This window comes from Bos taurus, chromosome 14, assembly GCF_002263795.3.
Source record: "Bos taurus isolate L1 Dominette 01449 registration number 42190680 breed Hereford chromosome 14, ARS-UCD2.0, whole genome shotgun sequence".
NCBI classification, from domain to species: domain Eukaryota; kingdom Metazoa; phylum Chordata; class Mammalia; order Artiodactyla; family Bovidae; genus Bos; species Bos taurus.
The window spans coordinates 17217488-17240018 of record NC_037341.1 but is presented as its reverse complement, the minus strand read 5'-3'; positions in this window follow the sequence as shown (position 1 = coordinate 17240018).

Below are 22531 nucleotides of genomic sequence, written 5' to 3'. Positions count from 1 at the left end.
CCCAGGGATCAAACGCAGGTCTCCTGCACTGCAGGCAGATTCTCTACAACTTGAGCTACCAGGTAATCTTTTCTTCTTAATTGGAGGATAACTGCTTTACACTACTGTGTTAGTTTCTGCTGTACAACAATGTGAATCAGCTATAAGCGTACATATAGCTCCTCCATTTGAGCCTCCCTGCCACTCAGCGCCCCCATCCTACCCATCTAGCTCATCACAGAGCACCGAACTGAGTCCTCCCTCTGTGATATGAAGCAACTTCCCATCAGCTGTTTTACACATGATAGTGTATATGTCAATGCTGCTCTCAGTTCATCCCACCCTCCCCGCCCCCAACTGTCCGCAAGTCCACACTCTGTCTTGCCCTGCAAATAGGTTCATCAGTACTACTTTTCTAGAATCTTTAAAAATCTGAAAGGCAAATAAAGTAATAAAAGAGTAATGTATCAAAGTCCTTCCCAAACGAAGACTCTGGCTTTCTAATTCAAAGGTTACTGGCTTCAAACCATTCAGCTTTCCTTTTAGGAAAACAGAATATTTGCAGCGTCTGCAAGTGTTAACATCAGAGATAAAAATCAGGGTCCAGAAGTGACTTCATGCTATTTTTACTGAGACAGCATATTGTTGTTCAGCCGCTCAGTCATGCCCAACTCTTTGAGACCCCATGGACTGCAGCATGCCAGGCTCCCCTGTCCTCTACTATCTTCTGGAGTTTGCAGCAAAAACCTTTTAAAGGACTATATGGTAGACAAATAATTTAAATACTTTCCTTCGCATAGAAAGAACTCAAACAAATAGGTAGGATTAGGTTGGCAGCAAATGGCAAGACAGACAATAGTGGACTAAGCAAAACAGAAATGTTTTTCCTTCTCACGTGAATGAAGGCTTGTGCAGAGCCTCTGTGATCATCAGGCCCTTCTGAGTGCCTGCTTTTTCATTGTTCAGTTATCAGCAACATGTGTTTTCACCTTTGAGCACTATGATTTCTGTTCCAGTTCCAGACATCACATCTGAATTCAAACCACCAGGAAAAAGGAAAAGAAAGGAGTGGGCACACCTCCTGCCTATAAGAGCATTTTATAAAGTTGCATTTCCACTCAAAGCTTCAAGTCTATGCTGGGTATTTTCTATCTTTCCCTCCACCATAGCCACTTCTCCATACTGCTTTGTGCTTTGAAGGACTTACCTGAATGGACACCATCAAGAAGCCTCCTTGCCCTCTGACTTCCAGTGATTCCAGCCAATTGAGGTACGCTCAGGAGACCAGAGGATGGAGGAGGGTGAGGATGGGTATCTATATCCCCAGCCTGTCCCCTGTCAAGTTGCTAAGGGATGGCTCTATCTCTTTATCCAGTGCATAAGTGGGAGTGTCTAGTAAAACCAACTAAAAGTCAATCTTTTATTATTACCATGCACAAACAATGCTGGGCTTCCCAGACTCAGTGGGTAAAGAACCTCCAGCAATGCAGGAGATGCAAGAGACATAGGTTCGATTCCTGGGTCGGGAAGATCCGCTGGAGGAGGACATAGCAACCCACTCTAGTATTCTTGCCTGGAGAATCCCATGGACAGAAGAGCCTGGCAGGCTACAGTCCATAGGTCACAAAGAGTCAGACATGACTGAAGTGACTGAGCATGCACACATGCAAAGACAATTTTAAACAATGTCAAGGATTAACACCTCCTGCCATCTACAGACCACTCCCACATTTACCTCTCCCCACCTGTGGCCACTGCCTCTCCCAAAGGTCACAGCTCCTGCCAATCATCCATCTTCATCCAGTGACTCTCTCCAGGTCTATTAATCATTCTTCCTCCTTGCCCCTCAGGCCCAGGGTGAAAACAGCTCTCTGTATATGTTCCTCTGAGTTTCCAAAACCCCTACACACATTCTCTCTTGAGTTACTTTATTAAACTCTGGCCAATTATCCAGTTTGAGTGCATCATGTATTTCTTGCTGGCACTATGGCTGATTCCACCCAGCACCAAGGGAGTTTTCATCCTGAAGTAGTCAAAAGCCAAGATAAAATTTTAAAGTTCTTTATTGAAAAAAAAATGATAACCTAGATACCAGGAGAACAACAATCTCTGTCATCCTCAATACCTGATTTTCCCTTATTTTAATTTAGAGTTCACAGATCTACCAAATGTAAATACTCTTAAGATTATTCCCAGGCAAAGCTCTCATTCCTCTAACCACTTCTGCTCTTCCCTCCAAGGAAAGTCTCAAGGAAACCAGGTAGATGGCTGCCACTGAACAGTGTATCCAGTTTGCGGCCCTAAAGCCAAGTAGAAGGAACTTGATTCAGTCCTAATATCCACTCAGGGTGCCCTTAGGAAAGGCTGTATTCAGGACATGACCAACTGAACAGAGGGACATCCTGCCCCGTTAGAACAGACACTGCCGGGACTTCCCTGGTGGTCCAGGGCTAAGACTCTGCCCTCCCAATGCAGGGGGCTCCGGTTCAATCCCTAGTCAGGGAACCAGATCCCACACACCACACTGAAGATCCTGCATGCCACAAGTAAGGCCTGGTACAGCCAAATAAATAATAAAATAAATCAACAAAAGTAATAATAAAAGAACAGACACTGCCTGGTGTGCCATTCCAGTGCAGACCCACTGGACATTTTCCTACCCCTTAGGAGAATGGGAAAGATAGCATTTGATCTCATTCCTGCACCCACAGACTCTGGGCACCTCCTCATCCCCAAGTCTGTTTTACGAAGTCAGGCCTGTCCACACCAGCCCATCCTTGGCTCCTGGGCTCGATCAGCCTCCCCACAGGAAAGGCAACTTGACAGCTCCTGTTTCTTAACTGTGAACCCCAGCCAACACTCACTTTAGCTTGTCAGCATCCACACGGCCACTTCCTTGTAGTACTGATTTTACAAAGGGAAAGGCAATGTTCAGAAGCAATAAAATGGCCAAGGATGAACAATTAACTGAAGAACTTTCATTTCCCTCCCTACCCACCCCCAAATAAAGTACCTAGTAAATTTGATTTCATTGTCTTATCATAAAACAGTCTGTCCTGGGACAGCCTGGTGAAGGAGACTCCACAAAGCCCTGAGATGTGCTTTTCAAAGCCATGTGTGATTGTCATGGCAATCAGTAGACAAGCACCTATTGTTCACAGCTCAGCTCCAGGGCCCAGAGCACAGGACATCCTGTGAGTGGGCTGCTGGTTGTTTGGCTGTTGCTACAACAAGCCTCAGAAAGAACTTCCAGGGGGTAGGGGTCAATGTTTGAAGTCCCCACAAGTCTGAATGCAGGTCTCATTTCTCCTCCTTGTGGTTGACTGAAAATGTCAAGCTCTTCTAAAAGTGAGACAAAGTCTTATATAGGGAAACATTGAGGGTGGGTTTTGTTCTGGCTGATTGTTTTTAATTTCTGTGCCAGACACTTCACACACATACACACACACATACACACACCACCACCACCACTAATCTTTACAAGATCCCAGAGAAGTAAATGTGACTATTGTTGCTGTTGTTTAGTTGCCAAGTCTGACTCTTTAGCAACCGCATGGACTGTATCTCGCCAGGTTCCTCTATCCATGGGATTCTCCAGGCAAGAATACTGGAGGGGGTTGCCATTTCCTACTCCAGGGAATCTTTCTGACCCAAGGATCAAACCCACATCTCTTGAAACTCCTGCATTGGCAGATAGATTGAGTCACCAGGGAAGCCTGATAAATGGGACTAGTTTCAATTGTAAAAGATGAAACTGAGGCCCAGAGATGTAAATAACTCTGTGTACCCTGGAATCTGGGAAGCAGAGTGTAGCAATGGGGTCTCAGGTTGGCCAGCCTCCAAAGCCCCATCATATAGTCCCTACATGTGGACTGTGAGACCCTGTGGACACAGACTCTCAACTCTGACCTCCACCCGGTGAGATGGGCAAGCAACCGACCAAGCTGGTGTCAGAGAGGAAGGCAGTGAAATGGTAGCATCATGGCAGTGCAGGTCAGCTGCCTGTGCCAGCTTGGGCAGGGAAATCACTAGCAGAGGATGGGGAGCTGGGATGGATGGGTTTATCGGTTATCTTTTGCTACAATGACAATCCCCTTCAAAAGTTAGTGGGGTATGGAGAGGAGTGTAGAAGTTCCTTAAAAAACTAAACATAGTTACCATATGATCCAGCAGTCCCACTTCTGGGCATATATCCAGAAAAGAAAAAAAAAAAGCCTCTGATTTGAAAAGACACGTGCACCCCAATGTTCACTGCAGCACTGCTTACAACAGTAGAGACTTGGAAGCAGCTTAAGTGTCCACTGATAATTGATAGATGAATGGATATATATATATATATATATATATATATATAGCTCTAAGTGATCTAGACCAGTACTTCCCAAACTGGTTATCTCAGAAAATTGTTCCTGATACGTTAATAAACACACTGGGGAAACAGACCACTTGTTCTGCAATTGCTATGGACGATATTTGTCCTACCCTACGTGAAATTCATCCCAGGTGGGGCTAGAGGGAAAGAACCTGCCCGTGAGATGGGAACATGAAAAGTGTTCATGAATGGTGGTTCCTGAATGAACAGCCTGGATCAGAACAGCCATGTGCTGCAAGAGTAAAGCCTCCCATTAGAAGCTCAACCAGGAAGGTGCTCACAGCCCCTCTTGAGCGCAGAGCAGCAATGAGACCGTCTGTACTGAAGAGGGTGCTGTCTCGAGCCCCCAGTATCCTTGAAACTCTCATTCCTACAGCACATTTGCAGCATCCAACACAACCTTCCCTCAGTTGACGAGCAGTGATTATATTCTCTGAGGTACACAGAGAATGTGAAAAGTGGTTAGAAAACCCAAGGACATCTTTAAAAAGATTTGCAGCCTTTTTCTTTAAAAAAATTTTTTAAATTAATTTATTTTTAATTGAAGGATAATTGCTTTACAGAATTTTATTGTTTTCTGCCAAATATAAACATGAATCACCTATAGGCATACATATGTCCCGTCCCTCTGGAACCTCCCTCCCATCTCTCTCCCCATCCCACCCCTCTAGGTTGTTACAGAGCCTGTGTTTGAGTTCCCTGAGTCATATAGCAAATTCCCATTGGCTATCTATTTTACATTTGGTAACGGAAGTTTCTGTGTTACTCTCCGGAGAAGACAATGGTAGCCCACTCCAGTACTCTTGCCTGGAAAATCCCATGGACAGAGGAGCCTGGTAGGCTGCAGTCCATGGGGTCGCTAAGAGTCGGACACAACTGAGCGACTTCACTTTCACTTTTCACTTTCATGCATTGGAGAAGGAAATGGCAACCCACTCCAGTGTTCTTGCCTGGAAAATCCCAGGGACGGGGGAGCCTGGTGGGCTGCCATCTATGGGGTCGCACAGAGTCAGACACGACTGAAACGATTTAGCTGCAGCAGCATGTTACTTTCTCCATACATCTCACTCTCTCTTTCCTCCCCCACTTCCCATGTCCATAAATCTGTTCTCTATGTCTGCATCTCCACTGCTGCCCTGCAAATAAATTCATCAGTACCATCTTTCTGGATTCCATATATATGTATTAGTATACAATATTTATCTTTCTCTTTCTGACTTACTTCACTCTGTATAATAGGCTCTAGGTTCATCCACCTCATTAGAACTGGCTCAAATGCATTCCTTTTTATGGCTATTAAATATTCCAGTGTATATATGTACCACAGCTTCTTTATCCATCCATCTGTGGATGGACGTCTAGGTTGCTTCCATGTTCTAGCTACTGTAAATAGTGCTGCAATAAACATTGGGGTACATGTGTCTTTTTTCAATTTTGTTTTCCTCAGGATATATGCCTAGTAGTGGGATTGCTGGGTCATATGGTGGTTTTATTCCTAGTTTTTTAAAGAATATCCATACCATCTTCCATAATGGCTGTATCAGTTTACATTCCCACCAACAGTGCAAGAAGACTCCCTTTTCTCCACACCCTATCACACACATGAAAAAATGCTCAGCATTGCTCATTATTAGAGAAATGAAAGCCAAAACTACAATGAGATATCACCTCACACCAGTTAGAATGGCCACCATCAAAAAGTCTACAAACAATAAAGGCTGGGTGTACAACCATTTTTCAGTGGAGATATTATATTAAGTGGTAATCAAGGAAACAAATAAATATCAGCTGTGGAGAACTGATGAATTGGAAATGGGTGGGAGGGGTGGATTCTGACCTAACTTATAACCAGGGATAGCAGGATACCCTAGAGACTCTCAGTGAAAGCTCCTGGGATCCCCCAAAGCACAGGTATTAAAATATATTACCTACATTCTTAGTTCATGTCTCTCAAGGAGATTCATGGTAAAAATTAACATAATCACAGTTTTGCTATTTCAGCTGAAAACATTTTAAAATTTGTTGAACAGGTCTTTCTCTGCTTTTACTTATTTGAACACTGTCTTAGTTCAGGCTGCTGCCACAGACTACCATACACCAGCTGCCTTATGAACAATAGAAATGTATTTCTCACAGCTCTTTGGCTGGGAAGTTCATGGTCAAGGTGCTGGGAGATGCAATGTCTAGTGAGCACAGACTTCCTGGTTCATAGTCAGCTGTATTTTGGCTAAGTCCTCACCTGATAGAATGCTTGCTTCTTTTATAAAGGCACTAATTCCATTCATGAGGGCTCAACTCTCACAACTTAAATCATTCCAAGATCCCACCTCCTTAATACTATAACTTTAAGGAATTAGATTTCAACATATAATATCAAACCAGTCAATCCTAAAAGAAAGCAACCCTGAATATCCACGAGGACTGATGCTGAAGCTCCAATACTTTGGCCACGTGTTGCAAAGAGCAGACTCACTGGAAAAGTCCCTGATGCTGGGAAAGATTGAAGGCAGAATGAGAAGGGGGTGACGGAGGATGAGATGGTTGAATGGCATCACCAATTCGATGAATATGAGTTTGAGCAAGTTCCAGGGGTTGGTGATGGACAGGGAAGCCTGGCGTGTTACAGTCCATGGGGCCATGAAGAGTCGGACAAGACTGAACAACTGAACTGACTGAAACTCTCTCTCCCCAACAAAATGTTTAATAAAGCACCCATTTCTCACCCGTGCCTTATGGAATGGGTTTTCTTCTAGGGAGAAAGAGAGAGAGTTTAACACATAGCAATTCACTTCAAAGAAAACTCTGTAAAGCATGTCTCTTTTCTCAAAATCTTGCCCCGGACACATTGGTACTCACTCTTTTACTGACTTCATGAACTCTGAGGAATGAAAATCTGGGAGCCATCTCCACCAAGGAACAACCTATCTGAGAATGATACCAAGCATAGGTAGGCAAAACTGAGCAATGGACATAAAAGAACTGTCATGATTCCATCTGAACCCCTGAATCCAGTCACACCTGAAGCCAGCAAAACTGGCAAGCAGCCAGAATGAAAGCTGGATTCATCAGTATTGTAAGCTGACAAATTCATGTAGTTCACATTGCCATCTATACCTTGAAGCTAAATGATTCCCAAATAACACTTCTTATTGTAAAATAAAGAAATTGAGATGCTAAGAAATCAATTAAGTTGAATAAGTCCACGTGGCACTAAATGGGAGCGCTGTAATTCTATTCCAATTAAGCTCCAAAGTCTCTGCACTCTCCCCTATACCCCACAAGGCCCCAGAGTCTCTTGTTTTTCAGCTCTCCATCACGGACAGTGATTTTCACAAATGCTGGTTTCCATTTGCTACGAATGTCTTTAGATTATTCGGATCCCACTGGAGACATATTCTCATGGAACCCTTCCACTCTCTTTCACTTCTCCTTGTCATCCACCTACATTGTAATCGTCACTAAAAGCTGGTTTTCACAGTCTAAACAACTCAGAGCAGTAAGAACCGTGAGCGTGGAGCAAAGAGAGAAGAATAAATCTTCCTGATTTGGAATCCAAAGACAAATTTCCACAATAGTCCTTGGAGTAAATGACAAGTTCTATTCTCATCGATGGCAGAGTGCCATATTTTGACAATAGTTTCAACATAAGCAGCCTGCTGGGAGGGCAGTGTTGGTGACGCTTCTTGAAAAGACTTTTTTCAAAAATGCAATGTGCTTTCCCACTTACCAGTTGGTTCAGGAAAGAGAGAAAATGTCACAGAGGAAAAATGAGATGACCTTTGAAAAGTTAAACAATGATAGTCATTGATGAGAGTATGAATGTAGTCAGAACAAAAGTAACACTCCTTTATCCCTTGGTAGAAATTTCAGAACACATCCCTGTTCTTGGCCATGGAGTATACACTCTATCTTGGTAACTGGATTCTCACCTTGCAGCCAAATCAGTCAGACAAGGAAAAGACACAAAGCAGAGTGAGAAAACCCCCACCAAAGTGCCTCCTAACACACATGGACACACATGCACACAAAGGAACGCACCCAGAAGCAAGGAGAACAGAGGGTGCATTGGTTTTGAAGACTGAGGAAATTGCATACAAACCATGGCTCCCCCACTTTATATTATGTGAACCTGTGGAAAATTACATAAGTTCTCCAAGTCTTGTCTAGAACATGGAGATAATGCCTACTGCTCTGGCTTGCTACCAAGATTCTATAACATAACATACCTGGGGGGTCCCCTAAATAGCAGTGATGGTTATTTACTCTTCCTTTGGAACCACTGAGGTCAGGTTTCCCTCATAAGGCTTCAAGCATGGCATAATGATGAAGCATTGGTTCAGACTAATCTGGGTTCAAATCCCGGCTTAGTCAAGTCCTAACTCTGCATCTTAGGACAATGTATCGTTTAGCTTTTGCTCTGTGAGAAACAACCACAAAATCTCGGTGGCCTACAACAGTAAGCACTGACATTGCCTGAATGCCTGTGGGGGCCAAGCATTGGCTACTCCAAACTGGGGCTCAAACCAGGGGGCTCCTCTGAGTCCTGTTGCAGTTGCTCACACGCCTGCTGGCTGGCTGGGAAAGCTTTCCTGAGGTGGCTTTGATGCATGAGTCTCCTATTCTACTCCTGAAGCAGAAACTCTATTTACCAGCACCTGGGCATGTTTCCATGGCAATGGTAAAAGGACAAGCAAAAAAGACAAGAGGCTTCCAAGTGCTAAGCTTGGCACCAGCACACCATCACTTCTGCCATATTCTACTGGCCAAAGCCAGCTCCACAGCCAAGTCCAAAATTAAGAGGTTTCAAGATACTCCTGTCCCTTTAGTAGGAAGAAGTACAAAGTCATATGACAAAGTTACAGAGGGGTGAAGAATTGGGGAAAGTGATGTATAATCTCTCTCTCACATAATGTGTCTTGGTTCCTTAATCTGTAAAGTAGGAATAATTCTACCTACAGAATTGATTCTTTCAGATATTAATGATGTATCTGTATGCCCATCACACTCTCATAAAGAGCACTTGATACATGTTGGCTAACAGTGGGAGTCAATGCAGTTGGCATGTGAGTGGAGTGGTTGTTGTTGTTTAGTTGCTTAGTTGCTAAGTCATGTTGGATTCTTGAGACCCCATGGACTGCATCCCACCAGGCTCCTCTATCCATGGGATTTCCCAGGCAAGACTACTGGAATGGGTTTCCATTTCCTTCTCCAGGAGAGCGTTCTGATCCAGGGATTGAACCTGGATGTCTCCTGCATTGGCAGGTGGATTCCTTACCACTGAGCCAGGAGGGAAGCCCAAGTGGAGTGGTACTCTGTCCCAAATCTTTCTAGAGTGTTCTGGCTTGCTTTATTCATTCATTCATTTGTTAACTATTTATATTATATTCATTGCTTAATTGCTAAGTCGTGTGCGACTCTTTGTACCCCCAGGCTCCTCTGTCCATGGGATTCTCCAGGCAAGAACACTGGAGTGGGTAGCCATGCCCTCCTTCAGGGGATCTTCCCAGCCCAGATGGATTCTTTACCATCTGAGCCACCAGGAAAGCATAACTACCCACATAACTACAATGCAGAAACTTCCTTAGTTTGCTGACCATAGGAAAGAGTGATTTCAAATAATATTTATGAAGCATTTTCATATCCGGATCTAATTTGATCCTCACAAATACCCCTTATTGTAGGTCTTGTTATCCCTGTTAAATGAAAGATGAAACTAAATCTGGGTGAATATCTCAGTGACGTTTATCAGACAAGCAGCAGACAATAGGTCACCACCTCATAAAGTCAAGACTGTATTTAGATCCAACAGTGCTATTTTAGGTTAGGACTGTCGCTCAGAGTCTCCTTCTCACTCAGAATTCGAAGATTCTAAATGGTTTATAGAAAACATCACAGTAATATCATGCTATATCTGATGCTTGTCCCATTCATTCACTTATCTATTTATAAATCAGTGAATTCTGGCTTGTTCTGAAGGATGAATGAGTGCTAACCTGGAGAAAGAAATGGGAGATCAGAGAAGCACAGGGCATTTCAGACAGAACCACCGCATAAGGAAAGGCAAATGGTGAAAAGGTGCCCGTGAGACAGTGAGGAAGTTCACTATAAGGCTTCAGTTTCAAGGCCAAGATGAAGTAGATGATGCTAGAGAAGTAGTCTGGCATTTTTTCAGGGACGACCATGAATGTCATGCAAAGAAGCAAGGATATTAGATTATAAACAGTGAAGAGTTTTTGGAAGGTTTTAAAAGGGAGCCAGATGCAGACAAGTCTGACTTTTCTAATGAGACACCCGCTGGCTGTGTGGGTAAGGGCTCTAACGAGGGTCACAGCTTCATAAGAAAACCAACCAGCAGGCATCCTTCGATTTGGCTACTTTAAGAAAGGAAGTAGAGGGAAGGGCTGGTACTGCTGGGGTTGGACCCATCCTTCAGAACATAAGCGTACAAGAGGGATCCGAGATAACACACAAGCACCCTTGTATATATTATACAAAGGTGACCTTTTATAATATACAAGCACAAGAGGGACCTGCTAATCAAATCTGAACACAGCAACCCTGCATTACTGAACTACAAGGAAACTAGGAGGGCATTTCATCAGCCCCCCTTTTACAAATGACAAAAGCAAGGCCCGCAGAATGCACAGAACTCCTTAAGGTCACCCAGGAGCCGCCTCAATCCCAGTCCTGTCCTGTCTCACCCCCACCCAGACACCCCGCCTCCTCTGCAGGTGACTACACAAGACACCTGAGTGTTCACTGTGCAGGCACCTCAGAGGTCGGGGGACTGGAGCCCTGTGGGAGACCATATCACTCGGGAACCTCTGTCTTTCTTGGCATGGCCCCCATGAGCCCTTCTCCCCTCGTACTCCCTGCACTTTGGGCTCCCACAGAGGCCAAGGAGACACAGAGACCAAGGGCACGCAGAATCAGCATCAGCCATCCTAAGAGAACAGGTTCCACAACCCAGTGGAACGTTTGTGAGAGAGGCTAAAACTAATCCCATAGGAAGAGGTCACTGAGATAAGTGACGAAAAAAATGCACAGTTCTGAGAGAGCCAGATCCGTGTCAGAAGGTGTCAGACTTCCTTGGCAATCCAAAGTAAAGATTTCATGCTTCCACTGCAGGGGTCGGAGGTTCAATCCCTCGTCAGGGAACTAAGATCCCACATGTCACGTGATACAGTCAAAGTAAATTTTTTAAATAAATAAAATAACTGCTTATAAAAACAGCAATTTCTATCCATATCAGGGCATGTCAGAGACCAAAGGAAACCAGGTGAAGAGTGGTTCAAGCAGCCCAGTCTCAACTTCCAATCTGTCCAGTGGACACTTTAATGGTCCAATCCTTGTTACAGCAACTTTGTTCCCCAAACACCTTAAAAGGCACCCCCAGCACCTACCTTTTGGGGCTTCCTTGGTGGTTCAGACAGTAAAGAATCTGCCTTCATTGTGGGAAATCTGGGTTGGATCTCTGGGTTGGGAAGATCCCTTGGAGAAGGGAACGGCTACTCACTCCAATATTCTTGCCTGGAGAATTCCATGGACAGAGGAGCCTGGTGGGTTACAGTCCATGGGGTCACAAAGAGTCGGACACAACTGAGCAACTTTCACTCACTCACAGCATCTACCTTTTGCCTCCCAACCTCAGTTTTTGCTGAGTTCTCAGGCTGACTCCTTGGCTCGCATTGAACAATCAACATGTATGACCTTGATTCTGAAGTTCAAGGTCTCTAGGACTGCTTCTCTAAAGTAAAAGGCCAATAATATCACCATCCCACTCTTCATTTCCTACCTGCAGTTTATTCATACAATTCTCCAATGTCCACAGCAGAAACTACACTTGAAATAGACTAAAGAGAGGCCCCTTTACTCTAACAAAATTCAATTGTTACCATAAATCAGAAGAAAATAGAAAAGATAAATCTAAAGGAATACATCTGGGGTTGATAATCTGTTGGCAAATAATCTTTTCTTGTTTCTCCCTAAGGTCTATGGTGAGGAGAGCTGGGGGTAGGGTGGGGCTTGGGGAGTAGTGTATTAGAGGAAAATGCTCTCTTTAGAGAAAGATTAGCTGTGAAACAGGTAGATCAAAAAACAAAAGGCAGGAAGCGTGCCTTCTATTCCAGCTCTGAGTGGCCTCATACAATTTGTGTCAACTCTGTGAGCTGGAGACCTTTGCTCTAAATAATAGAAGGAACTGGACAAGTTGATTCTCCAGCTCTGAGAGTCTACGATTTTAACCTAAAGCCAGTTTGAGGAAGATGAGAAATCAAAGTTCATGAATCACAGGGAAATCGAACAGACTCTCTAAGCTTAATTTAGTCCCTTTATTGTCTCTTTGGTTTCTGGTTTTTCTTTCCTGTGGGCAAGCTATCTTCCCTATAGCTTTGAAAAAAATATTTAATAAAAAAAATAAAAATAAAAATATTCCCAGTCTGTGGGTTTGTGGGACAATGGGACAAGAGAGAGCTGTCATAGGGCAACACAGACAGAAAATCTAAGAAAACGCATGCTCCCAGCCCACTTCCAAGTAAGACGTGCAGGCCAATTACAGACCTTCTCAGAGGAGCCCAAGCTTTAGAACCACTCGTGAAGTAGCCCCAGCACTGCACTGGGCCATCTCCTGCTGTGAGCTGGCTTGGCTTCCACTGCCAACTGAAGCCCTGTGTGGTCTGCATGGCACAGAGATGAGGAACCAGGCTGTCACTCACACCCTGAGAGGTTTCCTTGGCAAGCAAAGCTCTGGGAGGTACCATACAACAAACACCAAATAAACATTTCTGTAGGGAGCTTCACAGATGTCAGATTTTCTGCAGCAAATATTGAAATACACCTAAAAGCCATGTTTGTTTCCCAGCAAAGATGCCTTAACAGGCTCCTCAAATTGGTTAGCTCTATGGCTTTAGAAAATTTTGACATTCTGGGGTTAGCCACAAAAACCGAGTAACTGTATATTACCTAAAAGCTACAAAGATTGTGCTTATAGGAAGAGAGCTCTTATTTGCAATGTAATTTATGTGTTCTGTGCTAAGCATCTGAAACTCACAGCTGTCCTCTAAGAAAGCACTTTCTTTAAACTAATAGACTTTACCTCCTTTTTTTTTGTTTTTTTGAGCAGTTTTAAGCTTATAAAAAAAATTGAGCACAAGATCAAGAGTTTCCATTTGATAACCTCCATCCCCTACCCTCATTCCCCATCTTGTATTAGTGTCGTACATTTGTTACAATTGACAAGCCAATATTAATTACATCATTCTTAACTGAAATTCATAGATTTCATTAGAGTTCACTTTTTGTGCTATATATGCTATAAGTTTTGACAATAATGTAAGATGACAAGCACGCACCATTACAGTCTCATACAGAATAGTTTCACTTCCATAAAAATCCCCTGTGGATCCACGATTCACTCAGTCTAGTACTGCAGGCACCCAGGACAGACACCTTCATGCTCCCTTTCCTCACCTGTGGCAGACATTACTAATCAATCATGGCACACTTTCTCCATGAGCCCCTATGAAGCTCTCTCAGCACAGGGCTTCAGGCAAGTACTACAACAAACCATCACTGACCCTCAGGATGAAACTTGTTAGCGAGCCCTACACCAAAAAGATACCTGCTTGATTAAGAGCAGCTTCCAGGGAAAATTGGAGACTAAAACTTGAATTTCACAGAGCTTTACCAACTCTGAAATTCTCCAACTGAACACAGGCTCAGTCTGAGGTTTTCACTTCTATTTTCAATAAGGTGGGAAATTAATCATATAAGGCGACAAATATCCCTCTGGCTTGGAATTTCTAGTGATATAGTAAATGTTAATTTAATCCCCTGCCTAGGACTATTCCCCTCCTCCTTTCCCCTGCCAAACACTACTTCAGGGTTACTGTGCAAACTTTCCTTCCATGTTTTATATGTTACTGTATTTATTCCCCTCCACAACTTGTACATTTAAATATATATATATATAATTTTTTACATATCATATGTTTCCCCGTATATATGTGCAAGGATTTCTCTAAGGTATACACCCAGAAGTGAATTAATTGGATTTTAGGGTATACATAGTTTCAACCAAAGTAGAATTTACCTCATTTTTCTACTTGTAATTATTTCTTTCTAAGTCCATCTCCTCTTCTACACTGCAAGCTTCTTGAGTGCCTCAAATGTGATAGTGTTGGTCACTCAGTCGTATCCAACTCTTTGTGACCCCATGGACTATAGCCCACCAGGCTTCTCTGTCCATAGAATTCTCTAGGCAAGAATACTGGAGTGGGTTGCCATTTCCTTCTCCAATTGAATGTGATAGGCACCCAATTAATATCTGATGAATGAGACAATTTAATTTCAATTCCAGTAACTGGGGCTGATTTTAACTGCATCCTTAATCCCTCCTTTTCCCAAACCACTTTCACTATAAATACTGCTATGGACCAAGTTGTGTTCCTCCCAAATTCATATATGGATGTGAGAGTTGGACCACAAAGAAGACTGGGGGCCAAAGAACTGATACTTTCAAACTGTGGTGTTGGAGAAGACTCTTGAGAGTCCCTTGGACAGCAAGGAGATCAAACCAGTCACCCCTAAAAGAAATCAGTGCTGAATATTCATTGGAAGGACTGATGTTGAAGCTGAAACTCCAATACTTTGGCTACCTGATGGGGATGAGCTGACATTAGAAAAGACTCTGATGCTGGGAAAGATTGAGGGCAGGAGGAGAAGGGGGAGACAGAGGATGGTTGGATGGCCAAAGGACATGAGTTTGATCAAACTCTAGGATTTAGTGAAAGGCAAGGAAGACTGGTGTGCTGTGGGAAGCCTGGCGTGCTGCAGTCCACAGAGTAGCAAAAAGTCAGGCATGACTTAATGACTGAACAACAACAAAGGAGACAGAGGAATCAGAGTGGGGACAGGGGAGTCCAGGGACATGTGACAGCACAGAAGAGGTACCACTGTGCCTAGGTTTGGAAAAACTGAGGGCAAGAGAAGGGGCTGACAGAGGATGAGATGGTTGGATGGCATCACTGACTCAATGGACATGAGTCTGAAGAAGCCCCAGGAGACAGTGAAGGACAGGGACGCCTAGAGTGCTGCTGTAGTCCATGGGGTAGCAAAGAGTCAGACGTGACTTAGAGATTGGACAATGACAACAACAAAGTTCATAGGCTGAAGCTCCAATCCCCTAACTTAAAATGGGACTATATTTGGTGATTAAATTAAAATGAGGCTGTTGGGATGGGCCCTAATCCAATCTGACTGGTGTTTTTATTTAAAAAAAAAAAAAAGAAGAAGAAATTTGGACACAAAAAGAGACACAATGGCTGGGCACACACAGAGGAAAGAGCATGTGAGGACATGGCAAGAAGGAAGCCATCTGCAAGCCAAGAAGAAAGGCCTCAGGGGAAACCAACCCTGACAACACCTTGATCTTGGACTCCCAGGCTTCGGAACTATGATAAATAAATGTCTGTGGTGTTCTATTATGGCCACCACAGCAAACAAGGTGGAATGCTACCTCTACAAACAAAGAATCCAAATTGCCATGTCCAAGCCCCCTCCTATATTGTCTCCATTAAACTCAGAAACCCAAATTTCTAGCTTAGCAGTCTTTCCTGAGAGTCCCATGGACAGCAAGATCAAACCAGTCAATCTGAAGGGAAGTGAACCCTGAATATTCATTGGAAGGACTAATGCTGAAGCTGAAGCTCCAATATTTTGGTCACCCGATGCAAAAAGCCAACTCACTGGAAAAGTCCCGACGCTGGGAAAGATTGAGGGCAGAAGGAGAAGGGGGTGTCAGAGGATGAGATGGCTGGATGGCATCACTGATGCATGGACATGAACTTGGGCAAACTTCAGGAGACAGTGAGGGACAGGGAGGCCTGGTGTGCTGCAGTCCATGGGGTCACAAAGAGTAGGACACGACTGGGCGACTGAACAACAACAACAGTCTTTCCATTACACCACTGAGTTTGAAGCTATTCCATAGAATTTCAAGTTACACACAGTGAGGACACACCCTGAGTAAAACGTTGGTAAGTTGCAGATTTTTAGGATCCCTTACCATGGACATCTGAAAAATGGCTCATAGGGTAAAGCGTCTGCCTGCAAGATGGAAGACCTGGGTTCGATCCCTGGGTCAGGAAGATCTCCTGGAGAAGGAAATGGCAACCTACTCCAGTACTCTTGCCTGGAAAATCCCATGGACAGAGAAGCCTGCAGGCTACAGTCCATGGGGTCGCAAAGAGTCGGACACGACTGAGCGACTTCACTCTCACTTTCACCATGGACATCAGAACAGTTTCATAAAATTGGACTTCCTCCCTAAATCGTCCAAATCAAGAACTTGAAGGGTTTAAAAGATAAATCAGGAAGAGTGCTAAAGATGCCATAAAAATGATTTTTTCAAAAATTTTCCAAAGAAAAGATTCAAGATCAGAGGTAGGTAATGAAAATGCTTAATAAGACCATTTTATTCATAATAAGTAGAAAACTTGTAAACAGTGCAGATGTTCATCAAAACAGGAGTGAATAACAAAGTGTAGTTTAGCATTATGATTAAACACTACTCAGCAATAAAAATGAACACTCTATTGAACCACACCAAAACCTGGACACATCTCAAAAACAGTACACTGAGAGTAAAAAGCCAAATAAAGACAGAGCGCATTCCATCTGATTTCATCTGTGAGAAGGTCTAAAAAAGCCAAGACTAATCCATTGTGACCAAAAGCAGAACAGAGGTGCCTGGGGGCATGAGAGGGAGGGGAACACCTTGAAATGGGGCATTGGGGAATTTGAAAGCGATAAAAATATTCTCTATCTTGTCTGTAGGGATGCTTATACAGGTGTATGTAGTTGTGAAAATTCATCAAATGTTAGACTTCCAATGGGGTCTTATATAAATAAACCTCAAATTTTTATTTCATAAAAAGACAAAAATGGTCAAAAGCTAGCATGTCATTTGATCCTAGTTAGTCCACCATTCTACTATTCTTAAAAACATGTGCATTTTTAATGTGACTTTGCCTGCCTCAGCAACTGCAGAAGCATAAACTACTCATTCTGTGAATGAGTATACTTTTTCTATCTTGCTGCCCAAACAGATCTTTTCTTTCCATGCCCTCCTTTTTTACCACTTTTCAGAGTTGTTCCTTCCACTTCTGCTTCAACCTTCCTTTCTGCCATTTGTTGTTTTGTTTTGTAGTCCCAAGAAGCACTTGTTGTTCAGTTGCTAAGTCATGTCCAACTCTTTCGCAACCCCATGGACTGTAGCCCACCAGCTTCCTCTGTCCATGGGATCTTCCATTCAAGAGTACTAGAGTGGGCTGCCATTTCCTGATCCAGGGGATCTTCCCAACCCAGAGATCAACTGAAGCCATGTCTCCCACAGTGGCAGGTAGATTCTTTATCACTGAGCCACCAGGAAAGTCCTTAAGCACACACTGAATTATGCTAATTGTAATCCTTGCTTTAATGCACACTATTGTCATTGGTTCCTGTACAATTCTCTTTAATTCTATTTTATTTTGAACAATATTATGAATACCCTCACTGCCCAGTCTAAGAACCAGAGCATTAATTAACTATAACTTACATCTCCCCATGTGTTTTCCTTATACCCTTTTGTTTGCTTCCTCCTAAAATTATATTCATTGCACTTATAGTTCTTCTGCTTTCCTTTTTTTTTTTTTAGTTTTTCACAAGCAAATTGTCTCATTTTACTTAAGTTGGACATTTCTAAAACAGGTATCATACTTACTCTATTCCTTAGGATAAAATGTTAGTGTAACATAGAGTTAATCCACTCTCACAGACACATTGTACACATCTACAATATTTGGACTCCTTTTGTCTTGGGCATTTAGGATGTGCCCAGGGTTTTGTTATTATAAATAGTTCAGCTATGAACACTCTTGTATGTGACCTCCGGTGCACATGTACATGGACTTCTCTTGGGCATATGTACCCAGGAACAAGATATTAGGTCATAGGGCATCGAAATGCCCAACTTTACAAGTTAATGGCAAACTGCTTCTCAAAATTCTAAGGCTATTGGATGAGAACAAATCATTAAATGAAGAGGGAATGATACATTTTCTGAAACATTGACTATTATCCTTATTTTCTTTAATATACACAGATATATATGGGGCTTCCAAGGTGGCACTAGTGGTAAAGAATCTGCCTGCCAATGTCAATGCAGGAGATAGAAGAGACCTGGGTTCAATCCCTGGGTCAGGTAGATCCCCTGGAGGAGGGCATGGCCACCCACTCCAGTATTCTTGCCTGGAGAATCCTATGGACAAAGGAGCCTGGCAGGCTACAATCCACAGGGTCACAAAGAGTCAGACACAAATGAAGCGACTTAGCAGACATGCACACACACACATATACATATATAGTCATTTATTAAAATCAGAAAATAAATCATGCCATGTCCTACTTGGCTTCTTCATAAAATCACAGTTGGAATATTTATGAACAATAAGAAAAATATTTTCCCTTACTTTTCCAGAAAATTGGAAGCTATTATCATTAGCCTCTTTTAACAAACTTTATTTTTTATTAGTTAATTGATTTATTTTATTTTTGGCTGTGCTGGGTCTTCATTGCCGCACATGGGCTTTTTCTAGTTGCCGCGAGAGGGGGCTACTCTTCATTGCACTCCACTGGCTTCTCATTGCTTTGATTTCTTGCTGTGGAAAACAGGCTCTAGGCACGCAGGCTTCAGTAGTTGTGATACACGGGCTTTTGTTGCCCTGGGCATGTGGAATCTTCCCCGACCAGGAATCAAACCCGTGCCCCCTGCCTTGGCAGGTGGATTCTTATGCACTGTACCACCAAGGAAGTTCCAACAAGTTTTAGAAATAAGAACAATAGTAATGGCAAGTTGAGCACTATTTATGACCTACGCATGTATTTATGGTTTGTAGTTTAGTTCTCATAACAATCTTATTAAGAAGTTCCTGTTACTATTTCCTTTTTACAGAAATGTAGATTGGGATTTAGACAGAGGAATCCTAGTGAGTAGGTAACCTAGCATTCAAATCCACCATCTTTTTTCCCATTGTACACCTGGTCATCTCAAGACTTGCATAAATTTTTGTGACACTGACTTTCCCACAGAATGTTTCAAACAGTTTTCTCTCTCAAGGTTTCCTCTGGGTGTGTGAGACTGTCATGGTGAGATCTTGCTGTTTGTTCACTCTCAGTCATGCTGAGCTTTGCCTAAATCTCTCTCTTCAACATAACTGTCACCATCAGCCACAGAATGCCCTGTGGATCCACGTCTCCTCCTCTTGTGGCAATTCCTTTCAGATTTGAGTCACGAAAACACTCACTCACGTACGCCCATTCACACACACATACTCCACCCACCTTGCCTCCTTCCCACTGAAGACACTGCAGATCTTTACAGTCTTTTCTTGTCTGGATGTTGTGAAAGGGAGGCTGAACTGATTGGGAGCAGGAGAAATGTGTCCTTCATCAGCAATGAACTGCACATTTTAGACAAATCATGTAATCTCTTTGAGGCTAAATTCTTGTCGTGAAGATCAAATGAGATGACTCACGTGACAGCCCTTCAGGAAATAAAAACTGCTAAATAAAGCCAAGTTACTGCTATTGCTGTCAGCCCCCTTTCTTATAGCAATGCTATTTAAACCCTGAATTAAATGGGTATCACATTGACATTCACAAAACTTGAGACAGTGCAGTATAATAGAGTGAGGGTGAGCCTGGAATAAAATGTATTGAGTTTTCAGCTGGCTCTTCAGCTTATGCGTCCTTAAGCCTTAACAACCTTACCTGAAAAACGACAACGATACTATCTACCACAAAGAGTGTGAGGATTAAATTGTATGTCTTACATAAAGGATCTATGGCAGGGAGAATCCTAAAGTGGCCCCCAAGATTCTTGCCCTCTGAGACATGCCTTGTATAGTCCTCTCTATCGAGTACGGGTAGGGTATATAGGGCTTACCTTGTGGCTCAGCTGGTAAAGAATCCACCTGCAATGCAGGAGACCTGGGTTTGATCCCTGGGTTGGGAAGATGCCCTGGAGAAGGGAAAGGCTACCCACTCCAGTATTCTGGCCTGGAGAATTCCATGGACTACAGTCCATGGGGTCACAAAGAGTTGGACACAACTGTGCGACTTTCAAATGCCAAGGTGTGTAAATAGGATATGATTTTTACTCCCATTATTAGATTACTAATAAACTGACTTTGAGTTAGTCAAAATGATTATCCTGGGTGACCCTGACCTAATCAGATAAGTCATTAAATGACGTATTGGACCCTTCCTGAAAGAAGAGATTCCAACTGAGAGAGAGACAGTGAAACCCTCCTGTTTACCCTGAAGAAGCAAATTATGTGTGGGGGGAACAGCCCATATTGCTAGGACCCAAGGGTGACCTCTAGGAGCTGAGAGAATCTCCAGACAACAGCCATCAAGAAAAAAAGGACCTTAGTCCCAAAGCTGAGGAGGAGGACATTGAAACTCACTCCAGTGTTCTTGCCTGGAGAATCCCACTGACAGAGGAGCCTGGTGGGCTACAGTCCACGGGGTTGCAAAGAGTCGAACACAACTGAAGGGACTTAGCGTGCATGCACACACATTCAAAGCTGGAAAGAATTGAATTGTGCCACCAATATGATGAACTTGATAACAGAACTTGATAAAAGATAACCTCTTCCCTAATCCAGCCTCTGAATAGGAGTGCAGCCCAGCCAACACCTTGGATCCAGACTTATGAGAACCCAACTGAGCTGATTCATTTGGTCTGACACACTCGAACCCTGACCTACAGAACTGTGAGATATTAAGTGGGTGTTGATTAAATCTACTAAGTCTGTGGTCATTTGTTATGCTGCCCTAGAAAACCAATACAGTATCTGACACACTGCCAAGTACACAGTGTGAGGTCAGTAAAAATAACAAATCTTAGTGCTCTCGGAAATATATTTAATGTATCCTAAAACAAATACACTCTTTCCTGCCTCTTGATCTTCTGCATGCTCTATACCTGGTATAGAAATATTATTTATTATAAATTATTACTTCAATTACTTTCTTCTCTCCCTTTACCCATTTTTCACTCAGTCAATTCCTACTCATCCATGAGATCATACGCTTGAAAGGAAGGTGAAGAAACTAAACCAGAAATTTTTAATGACTACTCTGGGATGACCTAGTCAGTTAACAGTAGAAGTGACACCATAACTCCAGCTTCCTAATAGCACCTAAGATCCCCTTGCCCCTCATTTGTCCAGGAGGATGCCTTGTTTCTCTTATCCACAACTTTGAGTTTCCTCCCCAATCCACTTTTCTCAATAATGCCCTAAAAATGGGCATCCCTACACCAACAACTGAGAGAAATTAAAGTCCAAAGGAAGGTCCTCCCTCTATATAGTATGAGCATCTACCAGTGAATCAAAGTTTCTTCCTTCAAAGCTGGTTGGCTTGGTATTGAGGTTATGAACAAATATCATTTATTATTTGCTCTAAGGCATGCACCCATAAGTGTTGCTGTCATTGTTGTTCAGGCTAAGTCGTGTCCAATTCTTTGTGACCCATGGACTGCAGCATACCAGGCTTTCCTGTCCTTCACCATCTCCCAGAGTTTACTCAAACTCATGTCCATTGAGTCAGTGATGCCATCCAACCATCTCATCCTCTGTCATCCCCTTCTCCTCCTGCCTTCAATCTTTCCCAGCATCAAGGTCTTTTCCAATGAGTCAGTTCTTCGTATCAGGTGGCCAGAGTACTGGAGCTTCAGCTTCAGCATTAGTCTTTTCAATAAATATTTAGGGCTGATTTCTTTTAGGATTAACTGGTTTGATCTCCTTGCAGTCCAAGAGACTCTCAAGAGTCTTCTCCAGTTCAAAAGCATCAATTCTTTGGTGCTCAGCTTTCTTTATGGTCCAACTCTCACATCCACACATGACTACTGGAAAAAAATATAGCTTTGACTATATGGACCTTTGTCAACAAAGTGATATCTCTGCTTTTTAATAAGCTGTGTAGCTTTGTCATAGCTTTTCTTCCAAGGAGCAAGCATCTTTTATTCTCATAGCTGCAGTCACCATCTGCAGTGATTTTGTAGCCCAAGAAAATAAAGTCTGTCACTGTTTCCATTTTTTTCCCATCTATTTGCCATGAAGTTATGGGATCAGA